The 19,525-nt window shown below is 36.4% G+C and overlaps 1 pseudogene; it reads left to right on the forward strand.

Moving 5' to 3' along the window:
• The first annotated feature begins 866 nt into the window (after positions 1–866).
• On the forward strand, positions 867–1,839 carry LOC122750811 (annotated as a pseudogene).
• Positions 1,840–19,525: the final 17,686 nt, after the last annotated feature.

Consider the following 19,525-nt stretch of genomic DNA (forward strand, 5'->3'; position numbering starts at 1 on the left):
TCCACTACTTCTGCCCTCCCTTATATCAGTGTCCCCCCTCTCCCCCTTACCCTTTTACTTCCCTAAAGAATAAGCTAAATTTATTTATCAAAATGAATGTATATATTATTCCCTTTTTGAACCAAATCTGATGAGAATAAGGTTGAAACAATGTTCACTCCTCCCTTCTTTCCCTCTATTGTAATAGGTTTTTTGCACCTCTTCATATGATATAATTCACCCCATTCCACCTCCTCTTTCCTCTTCTCCCCATTCACTCCCCCTTTTCACCCCTTAGTTTTCCTTATAACATCACATAAAAGACAATTTATATTTATACCTTCTCTGTATATTCCTTCTGTCTGCCCAAATAGATATACAGTTCTCAAGAGTTATAAGTATTATTTTCCTGTGTTGAGATGTAAACAGTTTAAATTTATTGAATAACTTTTTTACCCTGTTTACCTTTGTAAAATTCTCTTGAGTCTTGTATGTTAAAATTTCATTTTCTATTTAGTTCTGGGCTTTTCTTCAGGAACCTTTGAAAGTCCCCTATTTCTTTGAATGTCCAAATTTTCCCCTGGAAGGGAGTACTCATATTTGCTGTGTAGTTCATTCTTGGTTGCAATCCAAGCTCCTTTGCTTTCCAGAACATCATGTTCCAAATCTTGTGATACTTAAATTTTGAAGCTACCAGGTCCTGTGCAATCCTGACTGTGGCTCCATGATATTAAAATTGCTTCTTGAGTTCAATAAGTAGCAGGAGCGGGTAGTGGACCCCAGAGAGCCCTGATAGCAGCCCCACTGCCTCCACTGGACTAGTCACCATCACAACACAGGAGGAGCCACTCCTGCCACAGCAGGTCCCAGTCACCACCACCACAACAATGAGCAGCGATGCCAAGACCCAGCAGCGGCCTGCAGCCCTCCCCCACCACCACCATCACCCCTGCCCTCAGCATTGCCAATACCAAGCCCAGCATCACTGGCAGTGGTGGAGGGAGTCACAGTCCTGGTGGCTTAACATCAGAGGCGCCCGCCAGCAGGGACAAGAAGGTCATCTCAACAAAGGAGTTGGGAACAGTAAAATGGTTCAGTGTAAGAAATGGCTATGGTTTCAACAGGAATGACACCAAGGAAAATGTATTTGTACACCAGACTGCCATAAAGAAGAATAACCCCAGGAAGTACCTTCACAGTGTAGGATATAGAAAGACTGTGGAGTTTGATGTTGATTCAGAAAAGGGTGCAGAGGCAGCTAATGTTAAAGGTCCTGGTCGTGTTCCAGTACAAGGCAGTAAACATGCAGCCAACCGTAACCATTACAGATGTTATCCACGTCATAGGGGTCCTCCACAGAACTACCAGGAGAATTTCCAGAATAGTGAGAGTGGGGAAAAGAATGTGGGATCTGAGAGTGCTCCAGAAGGCCAGCCCCAACAATGCTGTCCCTATTGCAGGTGGCGGTTCCCACCTTACTACATGTGGAAATCCTATAGGTGTCGACCACAGTATTCCAACCCTCCTGTGCAGGGAGAAGTAATGGAGGGTGCTGACAACCAGGGTGCAGGAGAGCAAGGTAGACCAGTGAGATAGAATATGCATCGGGGTTATAGACCATGATTCCTCAGGGGCCCTCCTTGGCAAAGACAGCCTAGAGAGGAAGGTAACAAAGAAGACAAAAAGAACCAAGGAGATGAGACCCAGCAGCCACCTCAACATTGGTACCACCATAACTTCAATTACTGATGAAGAAGCCAAGAGAACCCCAAACCACAAGATGGCAAAGAGACAAAAGCCACCAAACCACCCACTGAGAATATGTCAGCTCTCCAGGCTGAGCAGGGCAGAGCTGAGTAAATGCCGGTTTACCATCTCTACCATCATCCGGTTTAGTCATCATACAAAAAGAAAGAATGTGGAATTCTAGCAATAATAAAAAATGAACAAAAGATTTGGAATGGAAGACCTAAGTGCTTGCTTTTTGCTGTTGACCAGATAACTAGAACTCTGCATTATCTATGCAGCATGGGGTTTTTATTATTTTTACCTGAAGAAGTCTCTTTTTGAGAATGACAAACATGTTTTTTAGAAAGCCTAGTTTTCTCAATACACCCTTAAAGGTATTGAAATTGTTTCATATCTGATCATGACTTTCAGGTAAGAGATAGAGAAAAAAAAGACAGAAAGTAGATGATGAAGCCAGCCTTACTCAAGAAAAAGAGAAAGAAAAAGATAGGAAAGGTTATAGAGAGGAAAATAGAGGAGAAGCTTAAGCTTCATAAGGAGGTGAAAACAAGAAACAGGTGCTAAATCCCATGACCCCTGAGGAAACAAACACAATCCAAAATATTTTAGCTCCCCTACAGTAAATATCTAGAAATCTAAGTCAAGCGGCAAAAACTCAACATCAGCCTTAACAAATTTGTTAATACTGCCACAGACAAGGGCGTATTTTGCAGGGGTGTAGAACAAAAAAGTGAGACTTTAGAGCAATGAGATTTCATGACTTTGGAAATTCCCAGAAGGGGCAAAACCAAATCTGTTTCCTATTCCTTTAGAGGAATAATGCTTGTAAACAAACCTGACTCTGAATGTCCAACTCAAATGCTGGATAAAGGTTCTTTTGGGGTATTGTATCCACATTTGGAATTAATTAAATGGCCTTTTATTTTCATGGGGATTGTTATTCTTTTAAAACTTGTGTTTTAGCTATTGTACTAGGACAAGCTCTGAATTTTCAGTGAAGGAGAATCTCTAAGGCCTTGAGAACATGTGCTGTCTCTCTGAGAGTCAAAATGGGTTTGGGCATTTTCTCTTCCCTGTGGTAACTGCCACAAAGCCAATTTTTTATGAATATATATGATATTAATTAATAAATGCTTACTGCCAAAATGGGTACAATATCCATTAATATATACACAACAATCAATAATTTTAGAAAACATAGTGTAGCAAAAATAATTTTTTAATATACCTTTACTAAGATCTATGTTGTAGTCTTGAGTTTCAAGCCAAGTGCAGGGAGGAACACTAGCAGACCAGAGCTTGTGGACATAATGGAGAAGGGACCCACCTCAAAGTTCCAGGGCAGAAAAGATGGCTTCTAGTTTCTCACATACCAGAGCACAGGCCAGGAGAGAAGTAAACATACCTTTCCTTAGATCATACCATGTTGGAAGAAATGAAAACTTGCAGATGCCTAGAAGCATCTCTGAAAATAGCTATGCAAAACCCCTGAAGTTAGGGACATTTCATCCTCCACCTTGCAAGCAGTATCCTACATTAAAAAAGAATTAAGAGTCAAGAAGTAAGCTCAGGAAATGAGTAAATAGCATTTAAAAATCCTGACCATAGAAAGTTACCATGGTGACAAAGAAGCTCAAAACACATACTCTGAAAAAGATAGCAAAGTCAAAGCTCTTACATCCAAAGCCTCCAAGGAAAACATAAATATATTTCAGACCATGGAAGGGCTCAAAAAGGACTTTGAAAATAAAGTAAGAGAGGTAAAGAAAAATGGAAAGAGAAATGATAATGATGCAAGAAAATCATGAAAAAAAATAATCAACAGCTTAGTAAAGTAGACACAAAATTGCTGAAGAAAATAATACCTTACATAAACAGTCTACACTATAAGAGAAAAAAAAAACAGTACAAAAAGCAAATGAGAAGAAGAATACATTGAAAATCAGGGTTGGCTAAATGGAAAAATATACACAAAAATTCACTGCACACACAAAACAATTCTTAAAATTTAATTGGTCAAAGGACAAAGAGGTACAAAAGCTCACTGAAGAAAATGACTCCTTAAAAATTAGGATCCAACAAATGGAAGCTAATGTATTTATGAGAAATCAACAAAGAATAAAACAAAACCAAAAGAATGAAAAAAATGGAAGACAATGTGAAAGATCTCATTGAAAATACAACTGACCTGGAAAATAGGGTCAGGAAAGGTAATTTAAATTGGAATACCTGAAATCCATGAAAAAAAACAGAGACTAAACATAATCATTTGAGAAATTATCTTTTTGCTTTTGTTTTTTTGAAAGGCAATGAGAATTAAGTGACTTGCTATGGGTCACAAAGCTAGTAAGAATCAAGTGTCTGAGACTGGATTGATTTGAACTCAGGTACTCCTGTATCCAGAGTCAGTGCTTTATCCAGTGTGCCACTTAGCTGCCCCACCATTTGAGAAATTATCAAGGAAAACTGACCATATTGTCTAGAACCAGAGGGTAATGTAGGAACCAAAAGAATCCACCAATCACATCTTGAAAGATATCACAAAATGTAAACTTCTAGGAATATTATAGCCAAATCCAAGAGTACCCAGGTCAAGGAGAAAATATTTCAAGCAGCCAGAAAGAAACAATTCAAATATTGTGGAAGTACAGTGAGGATAACACAAGATTTATCAGTTTCCTCATTAAAGTATTGAAAAGTTTGGCATGTGATATTATGGAGTACAAAGGAACTGTGATTACAACCATGAATCATGTACCCAGAAAAACTGTGTATAATCCTTCAGGAGGGGAAATTGGAATTCAAGGAAAGAGAGGATTTTCAGGTATTCTTAATGAAAAAAAAACAGCTGAATAGATTTGACTTTCAAATACAAGATTCAAGAGAAGTATAAAAAGGTAAACAGGAAAAGAAAATCATAAGGGATTTTAAAAGGTTAAACTGTTTATATTCCTTCATATGAAGATGATACATGAATCTCATAAAATCTTTTTCATTATTATTACAATTGGAAGGGGGATATATAGACAAAGTTCACAGCTGTGAGTTGAATATGAAGGCATAGTTCCAAGCCAAGATGGCTGAGTGAGGAAGCGGCCCACTGCAGCTTTACCAGATTTCCCCCCAAAGCAAAATAAAACTGCATCTGAACTTACTGAGGAGCAGGGAAACAATCTACCAGACCAGCAGGAAAGGTCTGTCTTACCTGGGTGGGAGGGAAGTGAAGTCCAGGAACATCCGCAGCAGAAACAGCTTCTGGGCTCACAGCAGAGGCCTACAACAGATGTCTGAGCCTGCTGAACAGTAGTGAAACACCAACCAAGCAGGTCAGCAACAGATTCCCACCCCTGTGACCTCCCAGGAGAGAAACTATTTCCAGAGCATAACCAGCCCCAGGGATTTAGCATATTGTAACAAAATTACTATTCAAGGGCCTATTAATGGAGTAACATGGTAGTGAAACAACCCAGCAGCACGTTGCCATCACAGGGCCTGAAGATCAAAGTGATCACTCCTCCAGGACCTGGCTGATACAAAATGAGTAAAAACAATTGTGAAAAACAACAATGAAAAAAGTTTGACTATTGAAAGCTACTTCAAGAAAAGGAAATCTCAAGACAAAAATTGAGAAGAGGACAGTAACAAAATGACTACAGGTGAACCTTCAAAGAGAAGAAAAAATTGGGTTCAGGCCCAAAATAAATTCCTGGATGAGCTTAAAAAGGACTTTGAAATTTGAATTAGAGAGGTTGAGGAAAGATTGGAAGTGATTCAGAAGGACCATGAAAAAGAAATACAAAATAATAATATAAAAATAAAAAAAAAAACTGAGGAAAATATTTCCCTAAGAAAAAGTTTTGACGAAATAGAAAAGAAATTACAAAAAGTAACTGAAGAAATCATATTTTTAACAATTAAAATTGGACAAATGGAAACTGACAGCTCTATAAGACAACAAGATGAAGTAAAAAAAAATCTGAAAAGAAAAAAAAAACTGACCTAAAGAATAGATCCAGGAAACATAATATAAGAATTACTGGTCTACCTGAAGGATATGACCCCCCTCACCCCTCCAAAAAAAAAAGCTGGACAATATCTTTCAAGAAATTATCAAGGGAAATTGCCCTGAACTATTTGAATCAAAGGGCATAATAGATATTGAAAGAATCCACCAATCACCACCTGAAAGAGATACCAAAATGAAAACTCCCTGGAACATCATAGCCAAATTTAAAAACTCACAGATCAAAGAAAAGGTCTTGCAAGGAACCAAAAAAAAAAAAAAAAGTATACCATGGAGCTACAGTCAGAATTACATAGGATTTACCAGCTTTCACATTAAATAATCACAGGGCTTGGGATTTAATATACCATAAGGCAAAGGAGTTAGGTTTTACAACTAAGAAGTACCCAGCAAAATTAAATATAATCTTTCAGGGGAAAAATGGACATTTAATGAAATAGAGGAATATAAAGCATTTCTTATTAAAAGGCCAGAGTTGAATGGCAAATTTGGCTTCCAAATACAAGGTTCAAGTGAAACATAAAAAGGTAAAAAATAAACAAGCAAAATCTGTAAGAAATTTAATAAGGTTACACTATTTCTAGTTCTGTATGGTAAAATAATATTTGTAAATCTCAATAATGTTATTGTAAAAGTAATTTAATGCAATTAGGAGTATATGTAAAGAGCTTGTGTTCATAAGGTAATATTTAAGATATGATAAAATTTGTAAGTCTAAAAAATATAAGAATGATTAGAAAGAGTATATGTAGGCAGAGAGTGTAATCATAAGGTGACTTTGATGATATAACACCATATAAAATATATAAAGAGCTAAAAATAAAATTCATGGAAGAACTAGGAAGAGAGAAACTGAATGAGGTGAACACACACACATACACAAAGGGGCACAGAATAAATAAATAAACAAGTAAATGAATAAATGAATGAATAAAGACATGAACAAAGAAAGAAATGAACAAATAAACTGATAAAATAATTAATAGATAAATAAATTATCATAATGGAGGGGAAGATAGTGGATACGGGCAAAGATTAAAACTTACTCTCATCAAACTTGGCACAAAGAGGGAATAACAAATACACTCAGGTTGATGTATAAATCTATCACCCTCTGGGGAACTTCAGATAGGGACAGTGATAATGGAGGGGGAGGAGGGTCTGATACAGGGGAGGGGATATTAGGGAAGGTGGTGATCATAGGTAAGGCAGTTATGGGAAAAAAGAGGGTGGGAGATCAGAATGGGAAGGATAAGCAGATGAAAAATAGCATGGAGAGATATAGACAGTCATCGTAATTATAAATGTGAACACATTTGAGACAGAATGATAGACATGGGGTGAACGTAGAGAGTTGCATCAGGATCTATTATGCTTCAGCTGGAGCAAGGAAAGCAGGTGTGGCAATTATGATTTCAGACAGAACAAAAGCAAAACATGATCTAGTTGGAGAAGTTGGGGAGGGAAACTATATTTTTTTCTGAGTGGTACCATGGACGATGAAGTCATATCAATACTTAACATGTATATGCCAAGTGGTATAGCATCTGGTTTTTTAAAGGAGAAACTGAATGAGTTGAAAAATCTCAAGGACCATATGGATTCACAAGTAAATTTCTACCAAATTTTTAAAGAATAATTAATCCCAATACTATATAAATTATTTGTAAAAATAAGAGCTTCAAAAAAGCTTGAAATGACATGTATGAAATGATGTATTGGAAAGTGAGCAGAACCAAGAGAATACTGCACACAGAGACAGCAATATTTGTTTAATGAAGAACTGTGAATGACTTGACTATTATCAGTAATGCAATGAACCAAGTCAATCCCAAAGGAATAATTGATGAAACATAATATCCACCTCAAGGGAAAGAACTGATATTTATGAAACAAATTGGGGCATGCTATTTTTTACATTCTTTCATTAAATGAAAAATATACTGATGTTTTTATGAACATATATTTATAACCCATGTCAGATTATTTACCACCTCTGGCAGAGGGTAGGGGAGGGGACAAGGGAGGGATAGAAATTGGAATAGAAAAATATAAATAAAAATGTTTAATTTGGAAAGGTGGGGGAGGGGTGTGCTGAGAAGGGTACAGGAGGTATATATGTATTTATATACATACATATATACACAGATACACACACATTTATTTATGAGTTGTTTAGGTAATACTTACATAGTAATTTTATTTAAATAAATTTGTCATAAATTATTTATATAAATTGATATTTATTTGTTATTTATAAAACAGTTATTTAGGGAATTAAAATACTGTTATATATATTAGAATATATCTAGGTATGTCTAAATGCAGTAATGTAGAAAATTTACATTATATATGACTTATATGTGTCTTTGTGTATGTTATATCTGTGTTTGATATATGTATAAAATATAATTATATATCACAAATAAAATAAAATAAAAATACTCCCAAAAATGAATATGAAGGGATGCTACCTAAAAAAAAAAATTAAAGATTGAGATAGGATTGGACTGGGAGAAACATAGAGCAAGAGGTGGAATGGGGGGGGGTGGAATTATCTCAATTAGAAGAAACAAGAAAAAGTTTATATATTGAAGGGGAAGATGGGGGAGTGAGTAAATCTTACTCTCATCAGAATTAGCTAAAAGAACGAATAGGAAAAACAGTCAATTGGGTACAGAAAACTATCTTACCCTGCAGGAAAGTAGGAGGGGATGTAGATAAGAGAGTGTGGGGTGGGTGATAGAAAGGAGGGCAGGGGACAGCTAGGGGGTGCAGTGGATAAAGCCCTGGCCTTGGATTCAGGAGGACCTGAGTTCAAATCCAGCCTCAGACACTTGACACATACCAGCTATGTGACCTTGGGCAAGTCACTTAACCCTTATTGCCCCCACAAAAAATTTTTAAAAAAGAAAGAAAGGAGGGCAGATTAGGGGAGGGGTAATCAGAAGAAAAATACTTTTTAGGAGTGACAGGGTGAAAGGAAAAAGAGCAGAACAAAGTGGGGGAGAGGAAAAGGATGAAGGGAAATATTTCTCCATCATGGAAAAGAGTGATTATGTTTGTTCACAAACCAGTGCACAGGCCAAAAGAACAGCAACCCCAACACTCCTTTAATTATACCATCTTGGAAGAACTGAAAACTTCTAGACCCATCAAGAACTAGCTCTGAAAACAAATGTATAAAACTGAAAGATTGAAACACATACACTCCAGTCCAGGAACAGAGTCCATCTTTATTGTGAGTCAATTGGGGTTGTGACTTGCCCAGGGTCACACAGCTAGTAATTGTTAAGTGTCTGAGGCTGGATTTAAACTCAGGTCCTCCTGACTCCAGGGCTGGCTCTCTATCCACTGTACCACCTAGCTGCCCCTACAAAAGAGTTTTTTTTTTTAAAAGAATATGCACAAAAATATTTATAGCAGTTCCTTTTGTGGTAGCTAAGAATGGGAAGTGGAGGGGATGCCCATGAATTAGGAAAGGGCTGAACAAGTTGTGGAAAATGATTGTGATGGAAAACTATTGTGGTAAAAGAAATGACTATTCAGGTGATTTCAGAAAAACTTGAAAAGACTTACATGAACTGGCATAAACTTAAATGAGCAGAACCAAGAGAATGAAATACACAGTAACAGCAATATTGCAAGATAATCAGCTGTGACTGACTAAGCTCTTCTCAGTAATACAATGACCAAAGACAATTCTGAATAACTTATAAGGAAAACTGTTATCCACCTTCAAACTGTGATGTTTAAAATCTAAATTGTGTGATCACCTTAAATCAGAAGCTTCAGCACCAGTCTTTGGGCATTAAACATTTATTAAAGCATACAGATATTTACAAGGAGTTCAGAAAGTTAAGAAAAAGAAGTCCTACCTAGCCTAGAGTTCCAGCTTGGTTGGGTTCTTCCTCAAGTCCTCCTCCAGAAGCCTGCTTTTAATCAGAAATTCTCTAGCAAGCTGACTGTGGAAGCTTCTTATAGGTCTGGAACAGAGGCAGTCCTTACACACTGCTTCAAGCTGATTGGTTGGCATCATCCAAATCCATTGGTTTTTAAGGTGTTTTCAAATTGAGTTCACAGTCTAGTTTCTAAGAACAATACCTTCTTAAGGGATAGCCAGGTGTGATTACAATCCAGTTAACTTGAAGTAGGCTAATCAGCAGTCAATCACAATCAGTCTAGATTAATCTCCAGGTGGGTCTTTGAGTATATGCTAAATCCCATTATTTCATCACAAGACAAAGAAGTGATGGAGATGAATACGGAAGAAAGCATACTTTTAAAAAAATCTTTTTTTTTCTTTTTTGTTTGTTTCATCTTTGTTTTCTTTCTCAGCATGACTATGGAACTATTTTCATGACTACACATAAATAACCTATATCAAATTGCTTGCATTCTTGAGGTGTAGAGATAGAAAGAAGGCAGGACCATAATTGGATCTCTATATTATTTTAAATAACAAATCTTAAAAATTTTTTTACATGGATTGGAAAAAACAAAATATTTATAAAAAATAATTTAAGAATCCTTTATCTATATAAAAAATTAATTCGGCTTAACCAGGACAACTATGCAGTTATAAATATTTGCCACTTATGTTTGACCCTAGAGCCAATCAAAGAGGTCATCCCCAGTTTTCTCAGTTCATGTAATATTTTATTTGAATATACAAAAAGGGAGGAGAGAGGAAAAGGGAAGACCATAGAGAAGTAACTATTTACCGATCTGTGGTAAAAGTGAGTTCAAATTTTGACTATGATAGTTGTAAAATTTGCAAAAAGAGAAAATATGGAAAATGGGTAACTAACCATATTTTTTACTCTGTTGTGGACACATTATGAAGTTCTTCTTAGGTGTTTCTGCTTGTTTCCAGATTCTGTGTCTTTCTGGAGTTCAGAGTTGGTGACTCTCTCAGACAAAACAGATAAAAATCCTTCTATTAGAAGTCATTTTGATTTTAAAGAGTTCCTACACAACATACCTTGGATGACTATTTCTCTATATCCATTTGTACTCAGTGTCACTCTGCTGTGTGTATTGGCTCCTATGGTTCTACTTCCACTGATGCAAACAGGATATCTGTATCAGTCTGCTCCTGGTCCTATTGCTCTGATGACATTGTCAGTGGATAAGAGGGAATGGCAGATAAAAAGATACCACTCCTCCCTCACTTAAGAATGATTCCTTCTTTTTAAAAACTTTTTATTGAGAATTTTAATTTCCCCCAATTACATGTAAAACAATTTCTACATCAATTTAAAAAAAATGTGTGTTCCAAATTCTCTTCCACCCTCCCTCCCCACCACCCTCTTAAGAATGCAAGAGGAGCAGTTAGGTGGTGCAGTGGATAATGCACAAGGCCTGGATTCAGGAGGACCTGAGTTCACCTGAGTTCTACTCTACCCAATTCGGTGCATATGTTAAACCCTCCTTGAGCCAACTATGATGGCATTAAGGTCTTTGAGTCTATTCTGATGAGTTTAAAATTCATTTACTGTCCTGTTCTCTCCCATTTCTTCCCCCACTGCATAAACCCTTCCCTGTTTCTTTAATGTGGGATTTCACCCCATGCTACCTCTGCTCTTCCCCCTCCCCCAGTGAATTTTCTTCACCCCTCAATTTAACCATTAAAATGTCATCATGGGTCAGCTAGATGACACAGTGGACGAAGCATCCACCCAGGACCCAAGGGGATCCCAGATAAAACCTGGCCTCAGACACAAGACAGTCACCCACTGCATGACCCCAGGTATGTCCCCTAAATCCAATTTTTTATGGTTCTCTATGGTCTTGTATTTGAAAGACAAATTTTCTATTCAGTTCAGGTCTTTTCATCACAAATGCCTGAAAGTCTTCTTTTTCATTGAAGTCCCATTTTTTCCTTTGAAAAATTATAGTTAGTTTTTCTGGGTACTTGATTCTTGGCTATAGTCCAACTTAATTTGCCCTCTGGAATATCACATTCCATGCCCTCCAGTCCTTTAATTTAGGTGCTGCTAGATCTTGTTTTATCCTTATTGTAGCTCCACAGGATTTTATTTCCCTTTTTCCTTTCAGCTTGCAATATTTTCTCCTTGACCTGGGATCATTGGCATTTGGCTATAATAATCTGGGAGATTTTATTTTTGGGATCTCTTTCAGGAGGTGATCAGTGAATTCTTTCAATTTCTATTTTAGCTTCTGCTTCTAGAATATCAGGGCAATTTTCCCTGACATTCTCTTGGAAGATGCTGTGGAAACTTTTATTTTCGTCATGGTTTTCATGTACTCCAATTGATCTTCTGGTTCTATTTTTCCAGTTCAGCTCTTTTTCCAAGTAGATATTACATTGTTGCCCTCTATTTTTTATTCATTTGGATTTGCTTCACTGTGTCTTGGTTTCTCATAAAGTCATTAGCTTCCATTAGTTCAATCCTAGTTCTTAGACAATAATTTTCTTCAGAGAGCTTTTTTATCTCCTTTTCCATTTGAATTTTCAAGCTGTTTATTTTTTTCTCATGACTCTCCTGAATTGCTCTCACTTCTCTTTCCATTCTTTCCTCCACCTCTCTAAATCTTCCTTCTATCTCCTATTTCTCTTCAAAGTCCATTTTGAGTGCTTCCATGGCCTGAAATCAATTTATATTTTTCTTGGAAGCTTTAGATGTAGGGGGTCCGAGGTTGCTATTCTCTTTTGAGGGTGCACCTTGATCTTCCTTGTCACTAAAGAAACTTACTATTATTCTCAACTTTCTTTGCTTGTTTACCTTGCCATTTTTTACTTGACTTTTAACTCCCTCTTACAGTAGGGTTCTACTTCCAAGTTACACTGTCACAAGCTTCAGAGGGTCCCGGGTGTTTTGGTTTGAGAGAGGGCAGGTTTTACTCTAACCTGGCCTGTTCCCTGATCCAAAGATAATCTCAAGTCAACTTGCTAAGCCAGCAGAACTATTTGTGCAGTGGTTTTGAGTTGGGACAAGCCTGTGCCCCTCCCTCACCTTGGCCTCCCACTGCTCAAGATTTCTTCCTGTTTCCCTGCTGTGGTGAGATAGTTGAATTCCTATTCAGGTCCCACAGACACCCCTGCACTTCCCCCCATGTTCAGCCATTCAGTCCTCTCACCCGACCATAAGCTTAATCCCAAAAGACACTGGTGCTGCAGCTAATTCAGAGGCTCGGGTATAAGTTCCTCATTCTCAGTGTGTTTGGGGTCAGTGTAGGTGCAATCATAGGGTCTGACTCTGTTCACAGCCCAGTACAGCCCTCTTTACTCTGTAAAATAATCTCATTCCATGTTTTTGTGGGTTTGACCTCTCCAGGGCTTGTTTTATTGCTGTTTTGGGGGTAAATGTATCAGGAGCTCTGTGTGTTTAATGTCTTTCCTCTACCATCTTGGCTCAGCTTCCCCTTGGGACATTTATTAAAGCTAACCAGGTATTAGGAAAAGAGGACACCTGGCTCAGAAAGTTTGGAAGACTATATAGCCTAGAGGAGAGAATAGATCTCATCCTAATCTGCTTCTTTCTGCAAGTCCTCTGCCACAAAGGTCACATGAGAGAGTCTAACTCCCCCTGGGTCATTCTTATCTTTCCCCTTAATTTTATTATGTTTTAATCTTAAAAGATATGATTTGTTTATATTCAACTCATACCTGTTCCCTCTGTTTAAATATACTCCATCCAACTGCCCTAAGAAAGGGAAATCTCTTATGAGTTATAAGTATCATATTCTCATGTAGGAATATAAACAGTCGAACCTTTTAATATCCCTTATTATTTCTTTTTCCTGTTTAAATTTATGCTTCTCTAGAGTCTTATACTTGAAAGTCAAATTTTATTCAGCTCAGGTATTTTCCTCAAGAATGCCTGAAAGCACTCTCTTTCATTGAATTACCATTTTTTTCCCTTTGAAGGATTATACACAGTTTTGCTGGATAGGTGATACTTGGTTGTAATCCCAGTTCTTTGCCCTCCAGAATATCATATTCCAAGATCTCTGATCCTTTAATGTAGAATCTGCTAGATCTTGTGTTATCCTGATTGTGGCTTGACAATACTTTGTTTCTTTCTGACTGCTTGCAATATTTTCTCCTTGACCTGGGAGTTCTGGAATTTGGATATAATATTCCCAGAAGCTTTCATTTTGGGATTTCTTTCAGAAGGTGATTGGTGGATTCTTTTTTTTTTTATGAAATGTAGATAACCTGCCTTTATTTTCTTTTTAAAATTATTTTCCATATAAATATTTTATTATTTTCCAGTTACATTTATGACAGTTTTCAACATTTGTTTTTATAATATTTCTAGTTTCTAATATTTCTCCCTCCCCCCTCCCTCACTCCTCTCTAAGACAGCAAGTAATCTTATATAGATTATATATGTAAAATCACATTAAACATATTTCTTCTTTAGACATGTTATAAGTGAAGAATCAGAGCAGAAAAGGAAAAACCTCAGAAAAGAAAAACAACAAAAACAATAGAAATAGTATGATTTGATCCAAATTCAACAGTTCTTTTTTTCTCTGGATTTGAAGAGAATCTTCCATCATGAGTACTTTGGAAGAATCTTGAACCATTGTATTGCTGAGAAGAATCAAGTCTATCACAGTTGATCAACATACAATATTGTTGATACTGTGTACAATGTTCTCCTGGTTCTGCTCACCTCACTCATCATCAGTTCATACAAGTCCTTTCAGGTTTCTCTGAAATCTATCTGCTTATCCTTTCTTACAATACAATAGTTTTCCGGGGCACCTACGTGGCTCATTGGATAAAGCACTGGCTTTGGATTCAGGAGGATCTGAGTTCAAATCCAGTCTCAGACACTTGACACTTAACTAGCTGTGTGACCCTGGGCAAGTCACTTAACCCCATTGCCCTACAAAAACAAAAACAAAAACAAAATAAATTCAATAGTATTCCATTACATTCATAAAGTACAACTTGCTCAGCCATTCCCCAATTGATGGACAACCCCTCAATTTCCAGTTCCTTGCCACCACAAAAAGATCAGCTATAAATATTTTTGTATATGTGGGTCCTTTTCACTTTTTTATGATCTCTTTGGGAAAAAGACATAATAGTGGTATTGCTGGGTCAAAGGGTATGAAAAGATTTATAGCTCTTTGGGCATAGTTCCAAACTGTTTGCCAGAATTGTTGGATCAGTTCATAGCTCCACCAACAATGCATTATTGTTTCAATTTTTCCACAGCTTCTCCAACATTAATTATTTTCCTTTTTTGTCACATTAGCCAATCTGATAGGTGTCAGGTGGTACCTCAGAGTTGTTTTAATTTGCATCTCTCTAATCAATAGTGATTTAGAGCATTTTTTCATATGGCAATAGATAGCTTTGATTTCTTCATCAGAAAACTTCCTGTTCATATCCTTTGACCATTTCTCAATTGGGGAATGACTTGGAGATTCATGGATTCTTTTTTATTTGCCTTCTGGTTCCAGAATATCACGGCAATTTTCCCTGATAATTTATTGGAAGAAGATGTCTAGGCTTTTTTTTTTTTTTTTTTAATCATGGCTTTCAGGTAGTCCAATAATTTTCAAATTATCTCTTGGATCTATTTTCTGAGTCAGTTGTTTTTCCAATGAGATATTTCACATTGTCTTCCATTATTTTTTTTTTGGGGGGGTCTTTATTGTTTCTTGATTTCTCATAAAGACATTAACTTCCGTTTTCTCAATACTATTTATTAAGGAGTTTTCGTTTAGAGACCTTTTGTCCCTCCTTTTCCCTTTGGCCAATTTGGCTTTTCAAGGCTTTCTTTTGCTTGTTGATTTTTTATACCTCCTTTACAATTTAGCCTGTTCTGTTTAATAAGGTGTTATTTTTTTCACTATTTTTTGTATCTCCTTTACCAAGCTGTTGAGTATTTTTTCATGATTTTCTTGCATCACTTTCATTTCTCTTTCTTTTTGAAACCTTCTATGGCCAGAGACCAATTAATATTTTTCTTGGAAACTTTGGATGTAGGAACTTTGACTTTGTTATCTTCTTCTGAAGGTGTATTTTTATTTTAATTGTCATAGAACCTGTCTCTGGTCAGCATTTTTTTCTGTTTGCTCATTTTCCCATTCTATTTCGTGATTGAACTCTTTGTTAAAGTGGGGCACTGCTTCCAGGGTGGGGGCATACTGTTCCAAGCTTCAGGGGTTTTGTGCAGCTGTTTTCAGAGATACTTCTAGCTGCCTGTAAGTTTTTAGTTCTTCCATGGTGGTATTATTTAAGGAGAGTTATGTTTACTACTCTCCTGCCTGTGCTCTGATCTGTAAGCCACCACAGGTCTGCTTTTCTATGCTGGGACTATGAAAAGAATCCCACTCCATTGTGGCTGCAAGCTCTGGTTTGCTGTGCTCCTCCCCTACCTGGGACTGCCACCCCACACTGTTACCTGGATCAGAGTATGGGAAAACAGCAGAATCCTTCCTCAGTGATAGCAAAGAGGTACCTGTAATCTCTTTTTTGCTAATTGTTCAACCCCCTTACCTTCTGTGGGCTGAGTTCCAGAAGCAGGTGCTGCCCATGCTGATTCAGAGGCTCCCAGGGACTGCTCCTGGTTTACTGGGGCTTTGGCTGGGGCTGTGCTGGTGGGGCCTGAGCTGGGCTGTGCTCAACTCTCTCCCTAGTAAAACAGACCTTTCCTGCAGACCTTCAAAGTTGTCTTTGGCTAGAAAATTAGTTCATCCTGTCTTTTTGTGTGCTCTGCTGCTCCAGGACTTTTTCTTTGGCATTATTTCAAGGTATGTGGAGGGATCTTTTGCAGAGTTCAGGCAAGTCCTTGCCTTTCCCCTGCCATCATTACCCCATCTCCAGAGTGATTCCTTCCCAGGATTATGGGTCTTGAACCTTAATTTTAGAATGAAATCTTCCACTATTAATCTGGCTTTTTACTGGATTTTTTTCAATCTAGGTATTGACATATGTCTGATTCTTCCTACCAATCATATTTTCTTATAAAAATATCAGACAGTAGTTATATTTATTTATATATTAAAACCTAATTATGACTCTTGGAACTCATGACAGAGGATGTTCTCCATAAATTATCAACATTAGGCAAGAAGGAATATGCCTGTTATGCAGCAAAAGGAAGGAGTAAATCTTTCACTGGAAAAAAGGTCTTTTCCACAAAATCCCATTAGCAGAATGTGTCATCTGCTCATTATACTCCCTTCAGCTACTTAGTCATCCAGTAGAATGTTCACTGAGATTCATGTTAAGCTACCTGAATAATGCTACAGTGTCAGACCAATTTTCTTCATGATTTCACTTATGCAGTACCAAGCTTCTCTATTGCACATCTTGATTTGACAGCATCATTGGGATTGCCACAAAGTAACCCAGAGGAACCAATCTTCTGTTTGTCTACTGTATGGCTAATATGGATCTGCCTTTTCAATTCCCTTTTAGCTGATCTTTGTAGTTAGTTTAATCAGAGGGAGACATACTGCAAATTAAAATCTGACATCTGAAACTGTGCTGACCTCTCAAAAATTCCCCTGATCAAAGTAGACTTGTGTGCTCTGGCTCACTTATTGTTTATTCACCAAGTGCCCTTTGTAAAAGGTTAGATTTTCAAGTTTGAAACCTGCTCTATATGTGAAATGATTTGAAGAGTTTACATTTTATTAGAACATGCTGTATATAATGGATTTAATAATTTGTCTCTATTTTTATACTGCTACTTACAGTTGTTCTTAGTTGATTTTAATTAGTTCTTTTATTTTGCAACCTTTAAGGTGAACCTAATATTAACCTTAGATGAAGGTTATGTGATCTGAATTAATTGAGTTGGAGCATTGATGATATCTCTATTAGTAGAAATGTTCTAAAATAAAGAAAAGGATTTCAAATAAAAAAGTAAACCCAATTTCCACATTATTTAAATATGCCCTGACATTAAGTAAGTCACATTTGGAAATAGCTTTCACATTTTTAGGTACCACTGTACTACCAGTAGCCATCTGCATTCTTCAGTATGCCTAGGAAATAGCAAATCAAAATGCAATTGTAGATTATGTTGTTTGGGGATTTCAGTTAAGGATCAGCATCTCCTATTTCACCAAATATATAATTTATAATTTTCTTACCAAAATATTTTCTCAGGTTTTTAAAGGAATGCCTTGACAATATAATAACTATTCTTATACATTAATACATGTTTAATTAGAAGAGTTACTCAAGTAATTAAAAAGCAAGACAGAATTTTATACCTTAAATGAAAAATAATATGACTTCTCCAAGAACAGTTTGTATCTCTGCAGAACAAGATCTATCTATCTATCCAATTAAATACCTCCTGATGTCATACACATTTTTTATATTTAGACCATATCCAAAGTTAATAAATATGTCCTTAATGCCTTTATCTGAATCATTGGTAAAAGTGTCAATTTACAATTATAAAATACGTAGGGTAACCTAATCAACCATTTCCTCTATGATGAAATTGGACAATTAATATGTTCTATTACTTTGATAGCATATTCTCAAATTTTCTCAAGAATCAACTTCAAATATTATGGCTTATTCAGGTTTTTATCCTTTTACTCTTTTCAGATTTTCCCCTTCTCTTATCAGATACAACCTCTTTTGTTCTTTATGATTATTCAAAGTCCATTGATAATGTTTCATCAATTATGTCTGCCATGCTTTTAGGACCTAAGGATATAATTCATCTGGACCTGCTTACTTGAAATTATAGGGGAGCAATAACTTTAGTCGTTGTTTTCATTGTTTGTTTGTTTTGGTTGGTGGTGGGGTAAACTACCTGTTTATTTATATTAAATTTAAGTTCTCTATTAATTTGTTGATTTTGTTGTTCCCTTTGTAGTACAAAGGACTTTTCAGAGGATTGAGATGTTTTGAAAGTTTTTGTCTTAAATTCATATGTTATGATAGATGATTAAAGTATCCATTATCTAGAATTTTGTCTAGTTGTAATGAGGCTCTTTACTATACTGGTTATAGGATTCCATATCTAGACAAAACATAGGCTTTACCAGATGAAGAATCTGAAGCCCTAAGAGGTTAGGTGATTCGACCAAGAACACAGAAATAGTAAGTTTCAGCTCCTTTGACTTAAAATCTAGTACATTTTTTATTGTACTATATTGCCTTCCATTCTCAGCAAGTAGAATCATTGACCTTGGCCACTGTATTTAAAGACTTTTCAGACGAATACCTTTCAGGTCTTCAACTTTCCTGACATGGGTTTTCAAAATACACAGTTGTTGAATTATATGAACATCAATATTATTATTTTTTAAAAACACCAACAGTATGAATTTGAATTAGGTACTCTTCTGGACTGGGGCTCATTAAGACCAGCATCCTGGTGTTTAGCTTAGATATAGAGGGGGATGATATGCTCAGCAGTCATCAAGTAGTTAAATAATGGAAAATTATATAGCAAAACAAAAAAAAAATACTATTTAAAAAGCAAAGCTATTGAGAATCCCTAGAGCTAATTCATTTGAATGAAACTACAACTGTTATCTACCAGCCAATCATCTAAGACTCCCCATGAAGATGATGAAGCTTTTCATGGCTCCTTTGCACTCACGTTATGTCAGAATTTTAAGTCCTTAGTCATCTGAGACAACCAAATCTCAAACAATGTCAGTGCCTTTTTAGGAAAAAACTTTCCCAACAAGTATGAGTAGAGGCTTAATATATGTGTCCTACCACAGAAAATTTCAGAAGTAATATGAGTTTTACAAGATATATTCTTAGAACTATAAAATTCTTAGCACAGTATCTGACACATA

The sequence above is a fragment of the Dromiciops gliroides genome, chromosome 3 (assembly GCF_019393635.1).
Source record: "Dromiciops gliroides isolate mDroGli1 chromosome 3, mDroGli1.pri, whole genome shotgun sequence".
Taxonomy (NCBI): Eukaryota; Metazoa; Chordata; class Mammalia; order Microbiotheria; family Microbiotheriidae; genus Dromiciops; species Dromiciops gliroides.